This window comes from Falco rusticolus, chromosome 2 (genome assembly GCF_015220075.1).
Source record: "Falco rusticolus isolate bFalRus1 chromosome 2, bFalRus1.pri, whole genome shotgun sequence".
Lineage (NCBI taxonomy): Eukaryota > Metazoa > Chordata > Aves > Falconiformes > Falconidae > Falco > Falco rusticolus.
The window spans coordinates 94,501,735-94,524,763 of record NC_051188.1 but is presented as its reverse complement, the minus strand read 5'-3'; the positions used below and the strand labels follow the sequence as shown (position 1 = coordinate 94,524,763).

Here is a 23,029-nt window from a genome sequence, read left to right as displayed (position 1 = left end):
GTACCCCTTCTCTGTAGAATGGTACTTGGAAAAATGAGGAATTCAACATTTTCTCAGCAAAAAGAGTTCGCTAGAAAATGTTGTTCTTGCATAAGATCAGCAGTAGTTGGAGAAAGGCCTTTCTTCCTGCTCTTTCTCATTGCAGGGACTTGCAGATAACAGTCCTTACAGTCACACCTTCTTCCCAGAGGCATGTGTTTGCTCTCTACCTACAGCTTAGGCAGGACTTTGGGGCTCCACACATCTGTACATGGCCTCTGAGGAAGGCTGTGACCATCTGCAGAAACGGGCAACCAGCAACCTTGCTGTGTGAATCAGCTGCAGTCATGGAGTGATGATCCTCCTCAACCGGGTTGGATCCCAGGCAATGGGATGAATCCCCGGGAAATCAATAAGCTCTAATTTCCCAGAAACCCTTCATGTTAGAACTAAGAGAGATGACGCTGAAAGCTTTTCAGTGCAGAGAATGATGAATGCAGTCCGTTGTTGCTGCTGCCGCTGCCGTTACTATTATTACTATTAATAAAGAATCGCTCTTTCTTCCCGATAATTGCCTTTGAAATGTTTCCCTGGTAGAAGCTGGATCAACTGCTTTCCCAGAGAGGGGTTTTTTTCTGACCCCCTGTGCTGTGACGTGTCAGGCCAGTGTAAAGCTTGGAGCCCTTGCCCTGCCAACTGACTGGCAGCTGGGGGGGAGCAGCTCCCCAGGCACACTGCTCCTAGGGCTGCCCTCACCAGCACTGCTCCCACACCTGGGAGGGAGCGCTGCCAGCCTGCAGCAGAGGATAGGAGTGTAACCAGTCCTGTAGATGAGGGGAATTATTTCGTCCAGGATTTTGAAATGAGCAACTAAGCAGGCACACTGTCCCAAGCCTCAGTCCTGTGGGAGGAAAAAACCAAAGTGCCCCAGCACACGTGGGGCTGCCTTTGGGAAAGGGATGGATTTCCTCTTGCTGCAGACCGCCTGCTGCAGTTGTAGGGCTGTGAAAGGGAGGCACTGCACGGCCTGGTGCCAGGCAGCAGAACAAAACTGACGTGCGTCTTGGGCACACGTAGCTACACATTGCTATCAGCCCACTTGTCTTTCTGCTAGGAAAAGGTGCTCTGAAAGCAAAACCACTGCTTTCCTGCGAATGCAGCTGTGCTAGCATCCTGCTTTGCCAGAGGCATTGCCTGTGGGGCAGGAGGCATGCGTGGGGGCAGGAGGCATGCGGGCACCCAACTGGGACAAGAGGGACATCCCCTCCGGAGCAGCCTGTGGGACATGCCCTAGCAGCCCTGCTTGGCACCTTTCAGACTTACTTAGATCCTTACATTTCAATCTGAGGCCTGCTCTGGCTTATGCCAGTTGTTCATGGTGCCAGCCAAACCCGGAGCACCAGGGTTTCAGCTCTGATCGTAGTCACTGACTCTCTTTTGCACTGGCAAGCCTGAAGACAAACACAACAGAAGGGGACACACTAGCATCCTGTGTTAATGGGCACACAGCAATGAGTGATGGGACTCGGACCCCAGGGTGTTCATAGGCATCTGTGGGTGCTGTTTACACCAAGAAAGACACTAATAGGCACTCTGCTGCCACAGTGCGAGTCTAATTTGAATTCTTCGAGACACTGATCTTTTATGAGACAGAAAAAATGCAACAAGTAACAGGTTTGGTAGCATTTAAAACTGATGTCCAGCTAGCAGTACACATCCCAGTCAAGCTTACTTGAAAATGGAAAATGAATGTATTTTAATTTCATTTCCATGTAGACAGTGCTAAAACTACAGGTTTCTAAAGCAGTCCTTCACTCAGTGTTTAATGCTTTCATGCTCAGTGCTTAATTTCGCTCGTATACTAGTTGGTTTTTTTATCCATTGTAGTATAACTTCACTTAGGCAGGGACACATGAGGTGCTTGAGTCCTTCCACCACTTTGCTCAGTAAGTGCCCTGAGAGCATTTGCTGAAGCTTGCGCTATGTTTTAGCCAGTTTCAGCTCAACCACAGAACGCTACTTTGTCAAATAAAACTGTTGAGACAGGTCTGAGATGGCTCAGCCTTTTGTTGAAGCATATGTATCTTCCCTTACCAAAAATAACAAAAAAAAAAAAAAAGAAAAACAAAAAGAGCAGGAAGGCAAAAGAGATGTTTAAAATATTTTCCTGAACTGCACAATGATGAGCAGTTCCGGGTTTAGTGCAATCTCTTTCTCTGGCCAAACATGGTAAGGAAGTGACTGTTACCCACAGCACACGCTTGCAAATAGCTCCTTTCAGCAGCTGGAGGAAGCGAGAGACGGCTGCTCAGCTTCACTGTCCCTAGCTTGAGTTCAGAGAAAGCCAGCAATCCACAGAGATGCGATGTCTGTATCAAATGAAGGAGGAAGTGATTAAAAATTACTCATTCCAAAGATAAATCTAAATCACTGAATTGTCTTTCATTTTCCCTGAATATGAAAATAAAAATACAGTCAAGTTTAGGATTTCCCTAAAAAGGAGTCCAGAGCAAGAGAAGGGGCCTGGCTAGCCTACTGTAGCCCAGAGCAGGGATCCAAATGCCTGGGGCTGGTGGCAGGCCCTTGCTGTCTTCTTGGCTTTCTCTCCACTCTTGATCACAGGAACATGGCACCTAAAACTTGTACAGAGCCACCTCTGTCCCCATTTCTCACCTGGGGCTCAGCAGCTGCTCTGATCCTTTACACTAAGGCTGCACTTGTCCACCCAAAACCAGCATTTCACCAGGGGAACAGAATGAGAGCACCCTATCGCTCCTACGTGCACCACGGTGCTTTGCACGGAGATCTGGGAGTGTGTGGGGAAGAAGAGGACGGTGGCTCATTGCTGTGGCTTTTCCCCTCCTCCTGCCTGCGGCTCCTGCTGCTCTGCCATGTATCCAGCAGCGCAGGCAGTGGGGTGCTGCTCACCGCCACCTTGCCTGTGGTTAGCCCCACGTCTCCAAATTTGGCCACCTGAATTGCTAACTTCCATGGTGTTAATCTGTGAGCTGGATCCTCCCCGTTTTGTGAAATAAATGAATGATGTAAAGTTTTACTGCATGGTGCGAAAAGGTTCACACTCACTCATTTTCACTGCGCTCGCTTGATTTCTGGTGAAGCTGCCCTGAGTAGAGCGAGGGCTTTGGAGCTGCAGGAGATCACAGCCACAGTGGAGAGGATCAGCCCAGCTCTTGGTGCGGCTGCAAGCACACCCAGGGACCCCGCGAGGTGATGCTGAGCTGGCAAAGGCAACTGGGGAGTCCTAGCAGTGACCGGCGTTAAAATCTCAGCTCACTTAAATAAATGCCAGCTGCCTCTGCGGAGGGGCGGGGGCTTCAACTGTGGGGCAGAAGGTTTCCCTGGCTGTAAGCGTGCTAAGCTAAAGCCCTCTCTGCATCGAGTCACCAAAGGGTGACCTTTTAGCAGTAACAGAGGAGAGGTCTGTAAAGGCAGGGGATTATAGAAATGTTAGGAGCAGTAGGCCTTGTTTGCCTTAACAAAGCACTGTCTGAAGCAGCATCATGTGCAAACAATAAAGAACTTAAGCTAAAAAGGCTGGCGGGGGAAACCTGTGACCACTTGACAGGAGGAAGGCTGAGGTCCACTGATTCAGACCCTGTATTTCAGCTGGGCTCCGCTCACAGCCTCCCCGCCTGTCAGGGAAGAGCATTGAGCAATGTTGCTGAAAGATAGGGAGAGATATCTTTAGGGACAGTGGAAGGAATACCCACAAAAGCCAGCTCCCTATTTCTACCCCACATTCAAAGCTGCAAAAATTCATATGCAACTATAAATCTATTGCTTTGTAATCATAAACTGCCTTTTTGTGTTTTAATAGGAAATGATCTGATAATTTCACTGAATGGCATTTTTAGGTAATTTAAGAAAAGACAGTTGATTGTAGACTTTCATAAGTTGTTTAGCAAATAAATATAAAACTGAAGAAAAGCATGACAATGTTTTCAGTGGCAATTTGGTGGCAATTTTCACAGACACAATAGTGCTACATGCAAAATGTATTTCTTTTCATGTCACTGCTGACATAAATCAGATATCCTACCGCTACTGTCTTTTTTTGGCTGCAAATTCATCTCAGAAAATTTGCATTTTGAGTGTTAATAATGCAATATCAGAAGAACTTATTGACTAATGTTTTTTGATCCCATCAATAACAGCTTCTGGAGGTAGTTCCTGGTAACTGAATAATGTATTGATTCCTATACCAGACTCCTGCCCCAAGTTTTTTAAAGGTAATTTATGACTGTAATATCTTTTGAAGATTAGCTGTTTCAAAATTTTCACACTTACAGTTTACAAAGCCAATTTGTTTACAGGTATTATGAAGAGAGTGAGAAATTGAGGAGGATGGAAGAGGTTTCAATAAATACCTGCTACATGACAATTTCCAAGGTGTTATTAAAGTACATTCCTTTCAAGTCATACTCAGTAGCTACACAATAGCTGGACAACCATTTTACCAAAGTTAAACTTTTTAAAGATATTTACTTCACTCTATTTTTCATCTAGTTTTTTCTTTTTTCATTATTTGCATATTATTTACTATTGTCATTAATGTTTTTGAGAATGCGTTATTCTTATTATTATTTATATAGAATAGAGATAGCTTGGCGTCAGTAACTTTAGAGAGCACCAGAAAATAAGAAAATATTATATTTATACCTCATAAACTGTCATTTCAATCTTCTGACTATTAATTTAGAAGAATTAAAACAATACAGCTTCTTACATCAGCCTTGCCCTAGATTACAAGAGGAGGTCTTGCCTTCATTATTATATCTATCAAAAGCAAAAAAGTGTGGGTTTAAGCCCTGCAGAATTTTCTACTGAACATGTGTTTTCTGTGCTTTCTGTGGATAAGTTCATGGGCCTTGAGCATTGCTGAAACTGTAATTGCAAGCATTTATGTAATGAGGTGAGTGGGTTTTGCACAAGAATTAAGAGTGGGGAGCAGGTGAGTGTTGTCAAGGGGAGTCAGGGTGAAGGAGGTTGTCAGTGGTGTTCTTCAGGGACACATTTGGAAACCAACACAAACCAATTCATTCGTTATTGACCTTGGTACTAGAACTTGCTCTAAGCTTAAGACATGTGTCAGTAATATGAAGTGACACAGGGTCACTAAGGATGAAGAGGACAGGAGCATCATTCAAGGAGGACCCTGTGAATTAGAGCAACAGGAACAGGGTGAATTATAGAAACACAAAATGAAAAAACACGGGCATAGACTCACAAAAAGCTGGGTCCCTGTGTCAGAGGCAGCAGAGAGGGCAGAGGGAATGTGGATAGGTGGCTGAAGATCTGTGAACCACCAGTGTGATACTGCTGGGATTCAATTTCTAGGGACTGTGAGGAGCAGGACCGAATGGCTGGAGTAGTCCCAGGCAGTCCTTTTCCAATCCTACGTTGCTCTACTTCTATGATGCATCAATCCAAGCATGTTCAGCAGAAAAAAGGAAGCTTTAGTACCACAATACGAGGCATATGTAAGAATACCTGGAGAATATTAGAGTTGCTTTACGTTAAAAAAAAATAAAATTAAACTGAAACAGGAGCAGAGAAAAGCTACCAAGGTGATACAGGAACTGAGAGTAACTAATGAGATGAGATTACTGGATCTTTGCTTATTTAGCTTAGCAAAAAGAAAGTTAGGAAAGAACAAGATTACTTCGCTTAAATAAATTACTCAGAGAGTGTATAGTGAAGAGGAAGAAGCATCACTGAAATGAAAGGATAAGGACAGTGATACAGGCAGTCCTGGATTTAGAATCCTTGGGCATTTTTACAGTGGGTGTTGAAGAAAACACAATTTACAATTTCTATTGTTACCTTCCTCTGCTGCGCATTTTCTAGCAAACCAGCACACTGCTTATTTGGCCAGGATGGATGGAAGCTGAAGAAGGCTGAAGGAGGATGACCCATCTGGGTCAGTTTTCTTGTTGTCCTCTGAAGGAGAGTGGTGACTTTGTCTGTCATCACTCACTCCTTTGTGAGCTTTTCTGCAGTCTGTATCCTGACCTAAAGAGACAAACGGCCACTGGATCAACAGCTCAGGGCTAGTAACAGCTGCCAGGGAACCCTGAGAAGCTGCAGTACACACTTACCCTGTATCCTGCTGCCCTCCCCCTGGCTTCGTTTTGCATTTTGTGTGCTACGGGAGCCTGGTGAAGTGAAAACCAACAGTCCCTGGGTCCTGACAGCCAGATAATCCTGGAGCTGCAGAGGTTGCTTTGCAGTGGGAGGCCCTGAGGGCTGTTCCAGCTGGAGCAGCTACTGAACCCTGAAACAAAAGCTGAGCACTGTGGAAGTCCACGGTGGGGACAGGGAGTTGCTTGCAACCTGCCAGCTGTCTGTGGAGTGGGCTTAAGCATTAATTTCCTCAGAGTGCTAGGGGTAAAGCTAAGGATAAAGTCAAAAGGGCATCTGCTTCAGCCTGGCTCCAATATTATGTTTTCCCCATCTTTTTTCTCCATATGCTCAAGCAATGCTGTACCTGCCTGCTAAGACAAAACGCGGAGCACAGAGTGTGCGAGTGAAGGTGGGCATGCTGCTCTGGCATCGCACATGAAGGCTGCCTGTGTTGCCAGGCTCTGTCTCCTTCCCACAGCCCTGGCAGGAGCTGCAGCCATTGCTTTTGCTGGCAACAGGAGTGGTCCATGGCTGCAGTACACCCAGGAACCCCCTTTCTCTTCCATCCTCCTGGGATTTATGCAATAGCCCTTTTACATCTCTGCCCATGCAGATAGTCAGACTTAAAGGTGAGAAAAGAAATCCAGCTAGTGGGGGTCACTGCTTTTTGTCCTGTTTGTGAAGCATGAGAAATTCCCGCACACAGTAATCTCCCCAGCTGGCAAAAAAAAATTATGGGCTGTACCGTATTTACCTGTGTGAAAGCTAGATGCAGCCATGTCTTCACAGACTTTCCTTCATGTCCACAAATGAGAGCAGGGAAGACCAAACCCCAGGAACTACTCTGAACTTTAACTCAGCCAGCATTTAAGCATGTGCCTAACTTTAACTGCTTGGATAATCCTGTTCTAAAACTTGCTGCTTGTGTTGCCTGGCTGTGGTCAAAAGGTCTTTGGGACTCTTGATGAATGAGGACTAGGGGTATTCAGGGAGCTGAAAATAATGGGTTAGATCCTGCTTACCTAGCGCAGTCATGTCATTCCGTTCATGGTCTGACTGCTCGTATAAATAAAAAGAATAGGATCTGACCCAGTCTTTGCACCTAGTTGGAAAAAATCCCTCTTCTGGGTTTTGAGAGCAGTTTCTTAAAACAGCTTTTATTTGTTCAGCCTTTAAACAGACAGATTGTCTCTAAACCCTATCAAGTTCTGATTAAATTGTTGTGCAGGAGTCAACAGGTACATATTAAATGGGCTGTGAGATTACTTTCCGTCCTGAATGGCAGCACCATGTCTAATTAGAAAAAGAGAAATGAGGCTGGAGGAATGAGACACAGAACTGCAGCAGGAGCTCAGATAGAGCCAGGGGAGTGGGTACCGTGAGTACCTAATACAGTCTTCAGACCTTTGACCAGACGATTCAAGGTCTTCTCTGAGGATTGGTTAAGCTGCAACTTTTATTTTCCTTCTGCCTGTTTCTTATGTAAATTGAGCATGCCATAGGAGCAAGCAGGTGTTGGGTCCTTAATGTTGCCCAGGCAGAAATAAGAAAAAAAAAAAAAGTTTTAGATAAATGCAACAACTGTAAGAGGATTTTGAGCTGGAGGATAAGGAAGTTCTGAAATCTTAGAATAGGAAGGAACGCCTTTATTTTACTTGCTGCTATTGGTTGTGCTTCCTGTTGTGACCCCTCTGCAGTGTTTCATAACACCTTGGGGACTGCTAAGTCTAATGCTGTAATGAGGAACAAGGATTCCTAGTTCCTCCACACTATCTGCCAGAATTCAAGGTCTCTTTTGTCTGGTGATGACAAAAATTGCAATAGGAACTGAAGAGAAAAAAGGCAAAATTCCCCACTAGCTGGGAAAAATTACCATCTCAGTATTCTCAGAGCTAGGGCTCATGTACCTCAGTGTATGTCCTGAGTAATGCTCACATAGTTCCTGAATAGAAATGGCCATGCTGATTTTCAAAGGGCTTTGTTAAAAGTCATCTGCACAGCCAGGCTCTGAGGTGTGCTGACTGTCAGAGCAGAAAGGCAAGGATGGGATGGCAGGCTGCTGATGGGAGGGTAGCTCTGAAACTCGTACCGGCTCCTCATGGGCTGCTCTGCCAGAGCGAAATACGTAGATTCTGATATGCTGTATAGCCCTGTCTCCAACTCCTCTAACGTGCTATAGGTGACCTTTTACTGTACCCTTGAGCTATGGCCAGTGGAGGTGGGGAAGGGATGGAGAAGAGAAAGAAGGCATTTTTAGCATAAAGAACCTCTTTGCTGATACGCACCATGGTTATGCATGCACACGCAAATTCAGAATATTGGTTAAATATTTTTTTTGACCCATTAATTCAGCTTCTCAAACATATATAGATGTCTTATCCTCTGCCTAGGCTTTTGTACTAGCTGAGCAGCAGATACAGCCTAAAGCACTGCCCCAGCCCGTCTGCAGACCTGCAGCACTGCAAGAGGCATGTGGGTAGGAACATAGTATTTGCACATTGATAAGGCATAATAATTTTCAGAGTGGTTACTGCAGTTTATGCTTACGGCATTTGTAAAGTAAATCTAGTTAGTCTTTGTTCACTAGCAATACACCCACACAACAAATCCTATGGTAAATGGCAATAAGATAAAATCTGGAAATGCAGTCAGGAAGCAAAATAAAGTATCTGTTGGGAGAGGCAGCATGTAAGTCATACAAGTAGTTTTGAATCATCATTTTAGCAGAGATACATCTTGGATGGCTGTACTTTACCCTACAACACCAGTGAGAGAAACAGTTTACATAGCAAATTTGTTAGCTAGTGTCCAGTGAAGAGATAACAGGAGATGCCCAAAGAAATTGAGAAGAATTTGGCAGAATAAGAATTTTTAGAGTACAGCTTATGATGTTTACCAACATATTTTTTTCCATTGCAAAGCTGTGTTTGAACAGAGCAATGCTGTTTGTCGTAGTAACCTAAATTCCTAAGCAGAACAGAACCATCTTCTATTTTCACAGCACAATTTCACATGTAATAGGCCATGATCTCCAACACTTACCAGATCTTTGCCCTTCCCTTCTCCCCTCTTTCTCCTCTCCCCTTTCCTCTTTTTTTTTTCTTTTCTTTCTTTTTTTTTTCCCTCTTCTCCCCCCCCCCCCCCCCGCTTTGTATCAGGAAATGTGAATTGCATTCCATTAGTAAAACAAAATCACTCTTAGACGAGGTTTTCCCCTCTGTATCTAACAGACCTTTCCTGATCAAAGTTATACAAAAATTGGTCCTCTTCAGTAACTGTTCAGTTTGCAAGCAAACGGCTATTTCTCCACAGACTACCAATATTATTTCATCAGAAGAAATCCTGACCTTTTCCAGCTCAAGTGCTGTGAAAAATCATTATCAAACTGCCTGGAAGATGGAAACCATCCACCGAGTGGGTTATTGACAGCATGTGTTATACAGGCTTCCCAGGGCTGCTCCACCCATCTACCTTTTCCTGATCTGGATGGACAAGCTGTCATCATCAAGACCTCCAGCAAAATTCCAGCCCCTGCCAGGAGGTTGGGTGCTTATCGGTTTTGGCACAGTAGGGAATCTCTTCATCCTGTGGCTGAAGTAGTTTTTTTTCTCTTCTTGGAGACTTTGGATCACAGATAGAAGGGCAGAGCCCTGTGGCACAAGAACAGGCCTCCATGTCTCATGACTAAGCTCAGATGCAGAAGGCCTTACCTTCTTCTACTATGCTGCAGCCATCTTAATGTCACCATGGAGTGTTTGGGGCAGCATGAGTAATGCTTGTAACGCAGATGTAGATAACATGCTTCAATGGTATCTACTGCCTTTAAAGCCACAGTACGTAAAGAGAAAACACAATGAGATTATGGAAACTGCTGCTTACCGGACAAAGCAAAACACCCAAAGCAGGCTTTTGATCTCACCCATAGCTTCCATGTGAACTTGTTAGACAAATTAGAAATTTTAAAATAGTCTAAATGTGGGTGAAAAACCAAGATGGAAACTCACTTTCTTTTCAGGTGAAGATTTGAAAGCAGATAGTACGATCATTTGATGTGTCTCAAGAGCAGAGCCAAAAGCAGGGTTTTACTTCATCAGGCTAAAAGAAACTCAGAAATCTGCCTTTTTCTAGCAAAATTTTGGGGATGTTAACTGCATCTATTTTAAGTCTGAAGGCAAAGCTTTAGTGGAAGAATTTTGAAGCTAAGAACCAGGGCCTGACTGTGAAAGTACAAGTATGTTGCAGGGTTAAACTATTATTCACCTCATTTAGCCCTTATACCTTTCTAGTAGCAGAAAGAGCAGAGAAAGAGAAATTTAAACAAGAAGAAAATTCTGAGAGCTAAGTTTGGGGTGGCATAAGAATATGAAGAAGAAAATTATTAGAGACTTTCTGTGATGAGAAAATAAAACATGCTGAGCTAAAAGTAAGGACAGAGACAGTGGGATATGAAAGTGGTCCTACTGTACTGACTAGGTCTTGGAGAGTAAAATCCTTTCAATAAGGAAAGGTGATTTCCTGGTTTATCTCAGCCTCTTTTTCAAATTCAATAGGAGCAATTCAGTTCCTGGCACATACTGAAGAAAGTTAAAAATTAATGACTTATGAGAACTGTGCTGCTTATGGCAGAGTGAAGCCAAGGTCAGTACTGCTGCTGTACCAAAGGGCCAAGCATCGCCACCTGGATTTGGCCCAGCACTGGCTCACAGCAGCACGAGACTCTGGGAAGCCCTACAAACCTTGCCCCACTGGGAAGCTCTGCAAGCCTTCCCCCACAGGTCCATTCCACCTCCAATGGGAGCAGTGGTCCCAGGGAAAGTGACATTGTACAGCTGAATTGTAGTGCTTTGACTTAATACTTCTCTTTCCACTTCTGCCATCAGGGCTTCTGTGGTGGCTTAGCTGTGATTGAAGCTATGTGAGGTGATCTGCTTGGGTGAATGAGAGCACAGGCAATGTTTCTGTTTCCCCAAAGTGAATGTTACCAGGTAAACGACATCTTACATTGGCACAGGCTTGTCAAATGCTGGCTTAGGTGCTACTATTCTGCACTGCAGTCTCCAGTCAGCCCACCATTTCACACTGAATTTGTCCGTAAAATGTTTCCAAATGCTTCCTCACTGGGCAGTGTGTGAGAAGTAATGTCCCTGGAACAGATACATCAACAGGCCTGTACAGTTTCTTGATGGGTTGGGACTGCTCTGCGGTCTTCTGCTAGCTCAGGTGGTTTTCTTAAAGGGATTGCCTTCAATGCCTGCAACAAAGGATCTGTCAGCACCTTTTATAATACATATAGAAAAGTCTCAGTCAAAACTACTGAAGCTGAAAACACGTTTGTCAAAGTAGCTTTGAAATGTTACAGGTTCACCACTTTCTTCTGCAGGTACTTAAAACAGGTGTGATACAATCCTAATTTTTAGGTAACCTGAGAATGGGAGGTTGGACATATATAGTGAAATTTTTTTCACTATAAAAAACAAACCAAAAAAAAGGAGAAACAATGAAGTGTTTCTTGGCAAAGACCAGCAGAAGGATGTAGCTGGCAAGGGAAGCTGACTTTGATTAACCTTTACATTCAGTATGCACTTGTGACTCTTCATTTGTGCCTTATTGCAGCAAACGCATAAAAAGGCCCTGATTAATGTGATTGCTTTAAAATTATTTTTATTTGTAACAGCCTCCAAATATAAATCTGCATATTCAGGACATCTGAGTGCTGGTTTTCTTCCCGCCCTTCCCGTAAGTGCCTAGTGGAGGCCATTGCCTTGAGCATGGGGAGCGGTGTGTGCTGGGCAGCATATGGCACAGCAATGCCTCTCCTCTGACGGCTTTGCTTTGGCAGCCATATTCCTGACTTGTCCAGCCCTCCTGGTAACAAATGAACGTGTGCAAGGATGGAAGCATGAGAGCAGTGTGATGGGAGGTGATTTATGATGCCTGGCTGTCAACGTGATTCATTAAGTAAGCCTCTCGGAGTAGGGCAGAGTGCTAGGGAAGCTGGGCAGCACCCAGCAGAGGAGAGGAGAGTGCCTGCCCTGCTCTGGGGGATGGCTCTGCCTGGTCATGCACCCATCCAACTTCCTGCACGGAGTACCAAGCATCAACCCTAACTGATGGCTGCAAATGGTGTTCTTTTTTTTTATTATTTATTTCTCTCAAACAACCTTTTCTTCCTTTCTTTCCTTCTCCCCTCACTGCTGTCTTTCCTGCAGCTGATTTCCATTTGTTGTATTTTCATTTTCTTCTTAGAATCATAGAATGATTTAGGTCGGAAAAGACCTTTAAGATCATCGAGTCCATTCATTAACTCAGGACTTCCAAGTCCACCACTAAACCATGTCCCTAAGCACCACGTCTACACATCTTTTAAATACCTCCAAGGATGGTGACTCAACCACTTCCCTGGGCAGCCTGTTGTCCTGCTTGACAACCCTTTTGGTGAAGAAATTTTTCCTAACATTCAGTCTAAACTTCCCCTGGCATGACTTGAGGCTGTTTTCTCATCCTATCACTTGTTACTTGGGAGAAGAGACCAACACCCACCTGCCTACAACCTCCTTTCAGGTAGTTGTAGAGAGCAATAAGGTGTCCCTTGAGCCTCCTTTTCTCCAGGCTAAACAACCCCAGTTACCTCAGCTGCTTCTCATAGTACTTGTTCTCTAGACCCTTCACCAGCTTCATTGCCCTCGCTCCAGCACCTCAATGTATTGAAGGGACCCAAAACTGAACAAAGTATTTGAAGTGTGGCCCCACTAGTCCCAAGTACAAGGGGGATGATCACTTCCCTAGTCCTGCTGGCCACACAATCCTTATACAAACCCGGATGCTGTTGGCCTTCTTGGCTACATGGGCACACTGCCAACTTATGCTCAGCTGTCTGTCGACCAGCTTCGCCCCATCTTCATTGTCTTTCCCAAATCATTAGACTCTTGCTGCTTTGGATAGGTGCCAGTGGCTCTGTCAGCAGGAGCAGGAACAGGCAGGGTGCCTTGCCTGCAACAAGCCCTGGCCCAGCATGGGGCAGCAAAAGGCTCACTGGTACACCCACACTAGGGTCTAATTGCATACCCAAGGTAGGCCCTGAACATATTTAGCATTTGAAGGTAGTTACCTTGTTTGAGCTACACATCTCAATTTCTTCTGTGGTCAATGTGGACAGTCTAAGGGACGTGTCTAAGGTAAGAGGGGTGACACTTCTTCTGGAGTTGCCCATATTTCCACTATTTGAGTAACCTTAAACAATCAACTTTGACAAGATAGCCAACTCTTAGGTGACTAATGCTGCGTAATAGAAATCTCTCTCTAGGGACATAGAAATTAATGGAGGATAAATAATTCAGATGGGTGGATCGAACTCAAGTTCTATCACCTCTTTCCACTAAAGGTCCTGGGGTATTTTATTAATTTTGCACAATAACCACATATTATCATACCCTTCTCGTATAAGAGTCTAAGTATAGTCACTTCCTGATACTGTAATCTAATGGAGCTATTCTTGTGCTGAATAGGTGGGGGCTTGTATTTTGGAGCTAGAGGCTTTGTAGACAAGTCCCACTGACAGTTCATTGTATGTGTCATTGCACAAAGCCTAAATGCAGTTTCTTAGCATCTGATGAGTTCATAGCATACCTGTCTCACAGCTCAGCAACTCGGGGTATGGGGAGGTTCAAAGTGATTTACCAAGAGAAGTGCTGGAGCCCAGACTATGGCTAGAGCAGGGGGTATGGAGGTTTGAGCACAAGTGACACTGTCTTCCAGAAACAGAATAGCAATTCAGTATTTATTATCTTACAGAAAGGGCTGTGGCTGCACCTGGTTCCTACAGTGAAAAACTGTAACTAGCTGTATTCAGCCAAGGAGGAACTGGAAAATTTGTCTGCCTTGTTGCTAACAGATAGAATGTAGAGTTTTTATTCCAGTCTGCAAATCCTAGTCAGGCTCAGATGGCAACCTGTTCAATTGGGTTAGCAGGAAGGCACTTCTAGGGACGCTCAGAGATGCATCACTAGGGGTAGAGGAATTTAAAACAGTATTTGGAAAAAAACTCCCTAAGAGTCAGAACCAGTGGGGTTTTCTGCAGTGCAATTTTGGATGTAGGTACCTACATCCTCCCTAAACCCCAGATGTATATGTTCATAACTGGTCATTGGCCAGTAAAGTATTTTGTCCTGACAGTTGTCTTAAAAATTGTATTAAATATGGATCAGATCTGGGATCTGAAACTCACTTGCATGAGTTTCTCCTCTGAGCTCAGAGTGACTGAACTGAGATGCGCCATCTCTCTAACCACAGTATTTCTGAGCAAAATTAAATAATTATGACATCAGGCCAGAACTGAGACAGTATGAGATTGGGGCCTGTGATGTCCTACTTTTGTCTGCCAAGCAGCATCCTTTCCTTTTACAGCCCCTGTTCTGCTGGCAGATAGGAGGCTCTTTTTTCATAGTAACTGTTTCCACAGACATGGGCCAACTTCTGATTCAGGCCCAAAGCTACGGTGAAGAGCTAATCTTAGTGCTGGTGTGCCTCATACAGCCAAACTGCATTATTTGTCAGAAGGTTAATTCTGGGAAGTGCAACTGTGAGTGGTATGATGGACAGAAAAGCCATTTTTATAAGACAATGTAATGGAGAAGAATGCATGCAGAGACTAAGAAAAACACAGAATGTAAATGAACAGAGACAGTATATACCATGTGGCAGATGGAAAAGTAGGAACAGGATCATTAATAACAGGAGATGATGTCTTTTCAGAACAGATCGCCAGTATGAAAGACTTCAACAACTTCATCTGTAAGACTGAAGCACCAGTACAAGTTCTTTCAGTGTGAGCTCTCTTGAGACCTCTTTTTGAACAGTTACATCTTCATTGCATCATCACGCCTGAGATGCGTTACGATATATTGAAGGTACAGGATGATGGCACAGTGTGATGACAGTGGCCAGAAGAGCAGGGCATTAAGTAACTGGTGATGGAGCTCCAAAACAAGGGATGGAGAAGCATAAGAGAACTGGGCATTACTGTCCTGAGGTTAAATGAGATAAAAGAGAGAGGATGTGCTTCTGATGAGGATAATGACTCAGTGAAATGAAAACCAAAGAAATGTTTGTCAGTTCTCATTTTAACCAAACTAGTTCTTTCTTCCTTGCTTTCAGAGCACAACATCCAGCATATTTCATTGTGTGGTTACATGCAAACAGTAAGCATGCTCTGCAGTTGGTGTTAATAGAGCCCACCAGAAGTCAGATGTCCACAATGTGTATCTCTGTGTGTGTGTGTGTGTTTGCATTCCACAAGTGAGGAAAGATCCCCATTAATTGCTGCAGGCGGGCTGGTGGGCAGGGATCTGCAGGGAATGGGGAGATTAGCTCACAGGCAACTCCTCCTTTGACAATAGAGTTCAGCCTGGAACAACTTCTTGAGCATAATCTGTTTAAAAAGACAAAAGGCAGATGCCTTATTTATGTCAAGAAATTTTGTATTTGAACTATGCTTCCAAATGAAATGTGCCCTCAAGGAATCTCTCTAGTGATGTCAGATGCTCATATGCCTCACTTCTACAAAGCTGGTGAAAATGGAGTAGAGAAAGCCAAAGCAGTCGGCATCTTCCTCCTTTCACTGCTGTAATTACCGCACAGAAAGCATTACACGTTTGCCTCCTCTCCCTAAAGCTCTGCTTCATGGCACTCTTCACACGAGCAGTGAATTTCCATAAGTTAGCAGTGACCTACATTCAAGGCAGAAGCGTCGCTGCCTGCTTTCGGAGTATGCCCTGGCTGCCTTCCAGCTCAAGCCTGAGATTCTCAGCATTTCATTTCCTGGCTTGTCCCTGTCGGGTTCGCAGGGGATCAGCTTCACTGCAGAGCATCTGCATGGAAAGGTCACTGCAAAAAGAAGGGTTGGAAGGAATTTTTGTGGTAGGCTTAGACACTTCTCTGACATAAGTTACAAAAATACAGCCTGCAATGAACACAAATGAATAGGTAGTGAAGAAAGCAGCCTGGTTAAAATCTGGGCTTGTAAGAATCAGGACTGTGATTCAGTCATAAAGGGTTTTTCTCAAACTTTGGCACACTCTTGCCATTAAATGAGTTACTGAATTAAAAGTTTAGTGTTTGCCATTGATGCTTCATCCTGCTCTGTACCTTCACTGACAGATGAAGCTACCCACCTGTGAAGTGGTGTAAGAGCACTGAATAGCCTAACAAAAGTGCTATTACAAACCTTTCGCAAGGACAAAATGAGAATGTGTAAGCTGAATGCATGATTGATTTGTTAAGTGTTACTTTAGTCTACAACACCAACAACCTGGCTATGAACTTCTTATTTCTGGTTTGGGGTTTTTTCGGCAAGTGAAGCAGTTGTCTGGAAGGCTGCAGAGAGTCATGGTAGGAGCATATGAATCATCATCTTTCAAAAGGAAGCTCTGCTCTAAGTGAAGCTGCCCCAGTGGTGTGGTGTCTGGAGACCAGGCAGACCAAAACCAAAGCAGAAATTAAAGAAATGAGCTGAATCTGCTTAGAGATAAGCATTTCTAGAGAAGTTCAGACCAGATGTCCCTTTGGATTCACATAGCACAACTTGACAAATACTTCAGAATAAGCAGCGCTGGCCTCACTAACAACTTGCACAGCTGTGAGAGTAACTGAATATTGGGCTGTGTTGCCTGGGCTCCAGAAGAGAGTTCACTCTTTAGGTTACCTCTGCCCAATGTGAAAACGTGCATGGGCCAGGAGAGTGCATTCCTGTCCACTCTGCCTTGGCACTCTGTGTAGCCACATAGAATGAAAGCGGAACAAAGTAAAAAGAGCAAGTCAAACCACCCACAAAAAAATGCTTCCAAACTTACAGCTCAAGAACTGAAAATTCTGAAAATTCGGCAAACTAAGGGGGACTTTTCCTGACTAGAAAACAAATAGGGAAGATATGGAAATGACTTGTTAGGGTTTTGGTAGGGCTAGTTCAGTCTTCAGTTCAACTGGAGTTTGTTTCAGGCAACTGACTTTTTTCTTTGACACAGACACCAGAAAGGCTGACATAGCAGAATGAAAATAACAAATGACCATGACTTCACAAGGAACCTCTTACCCAGCAAGCTGGTTACTTAATGGGAGGCTACTGACTGTGGGGAAGTGCTACCCTTTGTTTGTTTCATTTTTTTCTTAGCTTCAGCCAACTAGGGAAGCCATACATGAAGCTACTTCAGCATAAAAATGGGTCAGGACTGATATAAATAACAGCAGTGATGGGAAGCTCTGAGATTTTGCATATTTGACTCCCGGCTATTTCCCTTAGCCAGGAGGGATTTCCTACCCTATTTTGTGTACTCTCTGTTGCAGAGGACCTCATTTCATGCTGCTCTGCCTGACTGAGAAGGGCAGGCCAGCATTGTTTGGTGGCCGGTTGGCACAGCGGTGTCCCTAAGCAGCAGTTGGGAGAGAGACCACTCCTCTGGGCTTGTGCTGAAGGATCACACAGAGTGCTGACTTACTGTGGCTGGGCTGCTGTGGGTTGTCCCTCCAGAACACCCCCTCTTTCACTTCCATTTCTGCTTTCTCAGCTCCAGCACATCACTCTTTTTTTACTTATTTCTCTGTCTTGCTCTGCCTGCTTCTCCTTTTCTTTCCTCTGCCTTGCCTCTTTCCTCCACTCATTTTCTCTTCTTCTTGTCCTTCAGTGTGTGTTTCCTCTCTGCTCTTCTTTGAAAATTGCTGATACCACCCTCCACTAGCAGCACTCAGGGATCCTCACCCTTCTTGAACACTGAGCAATGTTACGAGCTCAACCACCGCAACAAATGTGGTAGATGAAAACCCCTGAACTTTTTTCTGCTTGCTGTGCTATAGAAAAGGCTATTTTGGACATGAATATCTAATGCTTGCCAGCTGTGCTTTACCTGGAGAAATGTAGCAGCCAAGCCTACACCATGCTAACACTAGCTGCTGGGTCCAAAGCTAACACTGTGCTGAAATAGGATTTTAATCTGCAAAAACAAACACAACTGCAGAACTGCATTGTCCAGTGAAGAATTCAGTGTTCTCATTTTTCATGAAAAACCATGGGAAACTGAAGGACAACACTCTGCCACCAGGCACAGCATGAAGCAAGATAAAGACAAATGAATAGTACTGGGCTGCTTTCTTTACTTAATTGCCTGGGGAAACCACCTAAAGTAAATTTGGATGCTAAAAAGTGTTTGGAGGATAAAAATATTGAGCAATCTTTAATTCAAAAAAAAGATGCCAATACTCTGAAACTTAACTGGTTTCTTCAGTGCTTAAAAGTGAGTCTGCTGAGGTTCCATCTCTCCTCTTGATAATGTCAGAGTAAAAGCTTTTCTGAAAGAAACAACATGCACGTGTGTCCTCCCTCACCATTCAGAATAAGAAATACTTCTGCTTCTAAAGCATACACACATCTTTCACCTATTGCTGTATATTAACAGGTCATGTTCTGGTATCAGCAACCCACGCCCTGATGTCATTAAACCTTCTATTTCTTTCCTATCCAGCCTGCCAGAAATCTTTCCAGGATAACTGAGGGGACTGAAACACAACTCTAACACTAGAATCCCTTCATCATACTTGTATAAAATAATAATAACAATAAAACCCAGAAACACAACAAACACTAAACTGAGAGCAGGTATTAAATATCATTAATAAATATAGACTGCACCACAACATCAAAAGAAAACTCATCTGGAAAAATTCCTGACACTAACTCTTCCTTTCATCTATTTTGGCTTCTTAAAGGGAAAAAAGAGAAAAATCTAGTAGCTCTCTTAATTTAGTTTAAGTTGTGGTTATTTTAAATCAAAACCAAAAGCCTAGTCAGAGTGCTGAGGGAATATGTGATAGATCAGTTCTTCTCAAAGTGAGGAGTGTAGAATAAATTTGAGATGGACCAGGAAAAATCCATCTCATCCTTGTTTCCATTCTGTCTCTCCCTGTCTTCAAGACATCTTTCCTTTTTGGTGGCCATAGCATGAAGAGGCAGAAAGAGAGCATGAGGAAGGCTTGGGCTCTGTGCAGCACCTTCCCTGTGCTGGGGTCACAAAAGCTACATCAGCCCCCCACTGCAGGAGCACCCACACGGGGACTGTACCCAGGGGAGGAGGGAGCTGGTGGGACTGGGTGGGAGTGCAGAGAGCCCCTGCCAGCAGCAGGCATACATTGGCACAGGGCGCCAGGGCACCAAGCTGAGCTGGAATCAAGCTCACTGGCAAAGCTGGTGATAGAAGGAGTTTAAAATGCTTTTTTTACTACAGGCTTTATTGATGCATGGGTATGTTGTGAATTTGTATCCCATTAGTTAATCGGTTTAAATGGATTGTACAATCTGAAGGAAACAAAGAGGCAGGCGTGGGCAAGACTGCAGGGTGCAAATTCATGTTACAGGCAGCTGATGCTGAAAGGGGGATTCATTCTTCCTTTTCTCCCCTCCCTTGTGCCAGTACTGACTGCAGGGTACTAAGCTAACCTTTTCCTTTGGTATGGTGAATATTTCACTTGTTTTGTTCTATGAGGAAGCAAGGCACTAAGAGGAGGCAGGGAGACCACTGTTCTCAGCAGTAACATGTGTGGAGCAGGACAGCCAGGGTGCAAAACCCTACCCATGTCAAAAATGGCGACCTGTATCATCATGAACAGCCTCTCTTGGGTCTGTTCTCTTCTCTTGGGCTGTGTTACAGGCAGAATTTGTAAGTGTTATTTAATTTCAGGTGTTCTCATAAAATCAGTAACTACTCAGTTTCCTTAAAGAGCTTGGAATACAGCTCTAGGTTTGTTCAAAAAATGAAAGGAACAGTATCTTTTCTACCTCTTTCTTGCCTACTCCCTTTACGCAACTCACTAAACTGGCTTAAACACTGTGATAATGATTTAATTGCCTACACACTACCTGTTAATGCCGCTTAAAAAAATCACATCCTTCTTGCATTTCCTGGATTGAATTCTGTGTAGCCCAAACCTTGGCCTCAGAAAAAGAAAGGGAAGGTTGTTTTTTTTTCTTTTATGAAAGACATGGTATTATGAGAGGGACAAGCTGCCAAGGATATGTGAGAACAGTAGCGCAGGGGATTGCCATTAACACTGTTTGCTTGTATCCTGCTTCTTAGACAGAATTGCAATTTTGCATTTGCCTGACTGACACATGTACAACACCTGATGTGCAAAGCTAGGATTTGTGCATGTACATTCCTGTTGAATGAAGAAATGGAAAACTTTACTGAGATTCATACCACATGCAAAGCTCGAATTTCTGCACTAGCTACAATAAAGCTAGCTTTGCATATGACTTTTCTGAGTGCTTTGCAGGCTAGAAAGAGAGAAGAATATTGTCAAGAGTGGCTTGGAGTATTTCAGACCAAGAAATTTGGTGCCCAAGGATTTAATAATCAGTATTTTACACAAAAAGCCTGACAAGTGTGTGTGGGTGGGAAGGAAAGTCAGCCTGTTCCTTATGCAAAATCATGATCAATAAGAGCAGAGTGATGGCTAGGGTGTGAGAAGGGGGGTACATTGTGAAGAACTGGGATAAATGAGATAGCAATAGCTTCAGTCAATATAAATCAGTTCAGATCTTAATCATCACTGTATACCTCAAGAACTAGGGAGGAAAGAGGCTGTTTATCCCTTGCTGCTTCTCTCTCCCAAACTGTCACCAGCTGCCTACCCTTCTGCTTTAGGGGCATAACCCCTTCTGCCTCCTGTCTTGTAAGATTTAACCATGGCCTGCTTTTTTCCTGGCACACCATTTTGTCTACATCCCACCACTTGCACCCTGGTGTGACTACATAAGCGAGTGCTGCGCATCTTCACTACCAGAGACCTATATGGTTTATCCCAGGCTCACCAGCCTCCCATGCCTCCTCTGAGCCAGCACACATTCACTACTGATCCACTACTCTCTCAGAGCAGGCTACTGTGCAGCAGTTTGGATACGAACTTAAAAGTGACCTTTGCTGTGTTGTCTACAAAAAGGTGAACTGCAACAAGGAATTGACACCTTCAGCTTGCTGTGCTTGTTGTGCAGTGTTGCCTCATTTGCTCTCTTATTTGATCATCCATGTCCATCTTCTACACAGCTGCTACTTAACGAGACAAGGAAAAGCCTTCAGTAAGCTCTCTGGTTGGAGCCATGCATAACAGACACCACAGATGAGGTTGCTGGGCACTACATTCATTAAACCTATAATAAACAGAAATATAAAAATAGAAATATAAAAAGCAATACCAAGAAACATTTGACCTGGTCTGTCTTGATTGATTTGTTGCAATAGGCAACATCTCAGCTGTTCTAGCTCTTTACAGTTGTCTCATACATGTTACCAGAGTGTTCAGGCCCCATATGAACCAATAAAAATGTGAAGTATGCAAGTACGGCCCATGTTATGGGATAGCATTTATTCAGCAATCAGGGAGTATGCTGTTTAGATTTTTCTTGTGATAATCAAATAATGAGAAGTCACAGATTGGGAAGGCATCCAGGGGAAAGAGCTTAGACTCTTGTCCCAGTTTGTTTGCTCTCGTGCTTCCTTCTCAGTCTGTAGAGCCTTTTTCTTCCTTTGCCCTCTGAAACGCTTTCTGCCCTGTGTCATGCAGTTATACACATCCTCCTGGCGTGTGACATGGACATGTTCAAAACCTCCTGGCTACACTAAGCAGCAACAAAGCTTGAGAGAGCCTGTTCCTGTCAGCCAGCTGGGCATTGTCACACAGGTACCGTGGGTGTAAAGCCTGGTGCACTTTCCGTGGTGATCTTCTGCTTCCCTTGCAGAAGATTTGCAAAATCTCCTCTGCCGGAAGCAGAGCATTATGTTTGCAAATGAGAAATCCTCCTCCTCTCCCCTTTTTTCATTTGTTATGAGTGATCTCTGGTGTGTCCAAAACAAAACAAACCCCGGAGAATAAAAAGCACTGAAAATGCTGCTTTAGACCACAAAAAAACTTTTGCAGTTCCTGACTGCCAAGTTCACAGCTGAGACAACCTATATTTGCAGCCAGCCCTTGTCACTTCCTCAGCAGCTCCCCAGACACTTCTGGGCATGCCGGGGTGCGCAGGGGACCTAAGCGAGCCCATACCGTACAGGGCTCTGTGGAGGCGCTCAGGAAGGCACCAGGAGCAGCCTGGCTGGTGAGCATCCATATGGCCCTTTGCTGGAGATGCAGGGGGACTTCCTTGGAGGTGCCAGCAAAAGGCAAGGGCCTGAGGGCCAGTCAGCAGGAGGGGAAGGATGGACTGAGCACTGGAGACAGTGCAGACAACAGCCCCCAAGAGACAGCAGTCAGCGAGTGGAGCTTGCAGGAGGATCTTAACAGCAGTTTTTACCAAGGTAGACCAGTTGCTTGCAACACAGCCCTGGCTTCTGGCTTTGCAGCTAATTTGGCTGATGTCTATGCAGAGTAGACATGCCACAATGACAGACCAGACCATGTCATAAAGAGGGTGCCACCAGTGCTGGAACTGGAAACCAGAGCGCCTCATTTAGGTACATTGACCTCAATGTAACTCAGACAGCGCATGTACCATGCAAGGAGCTGCTGCACTTGGACCCTTGTATATCTGCACTGCACCCCTCTGAACAGCCACAATGCTGTGGTGGGGGACACATAGGGGAAAGATCCCAGGATAAACAAGAGGTTTAGGATTATCAAAATTGTACAAGGCAACATGGAAACTAAGTTGCCAGACTCCCTCCCATTACCTTTCTCCAGCCTGCTTAAAGAAAGCAGTAAAATACCTGCAAGAAGTAGAGTCAGATACGCTGTTTTCTACTGGAACTGAAGATAACTGTAAACTTACAATGACCTGGTTTACTGTTCTTTCCAAATTATTTCTTGTTGGCTCTCCTTGTTAGCTGTTTAAATGGCTGCTCACTGGACTGGTTTAGAGAGGCGTTCATTG

General features: G+C 44.2%; 1 long non-coding RNA gene across 1 annotated transcript; it reads right to left on the bottom strand.

Moving 5' to 3' along the window:
- Positions 1-1,647: 1,647 nt before the first annotated feature.
- LOC119143892 lies at positions 1,648-6,275 on the bottom strand. The gene is made up of 2 exons (XR_005102864.1): positions 5,824-6,275; positions 1,648-2,348 (listed from the first exon to the last, which is right to left on the bottom strand). It is a non-coding gene; the product is annotated as an uncharacterized LOC119143892 (long non-coding RNA).
- Between the last annotated feature and the right edge of the window lie 16,754 nt (positions 6,276-23,029).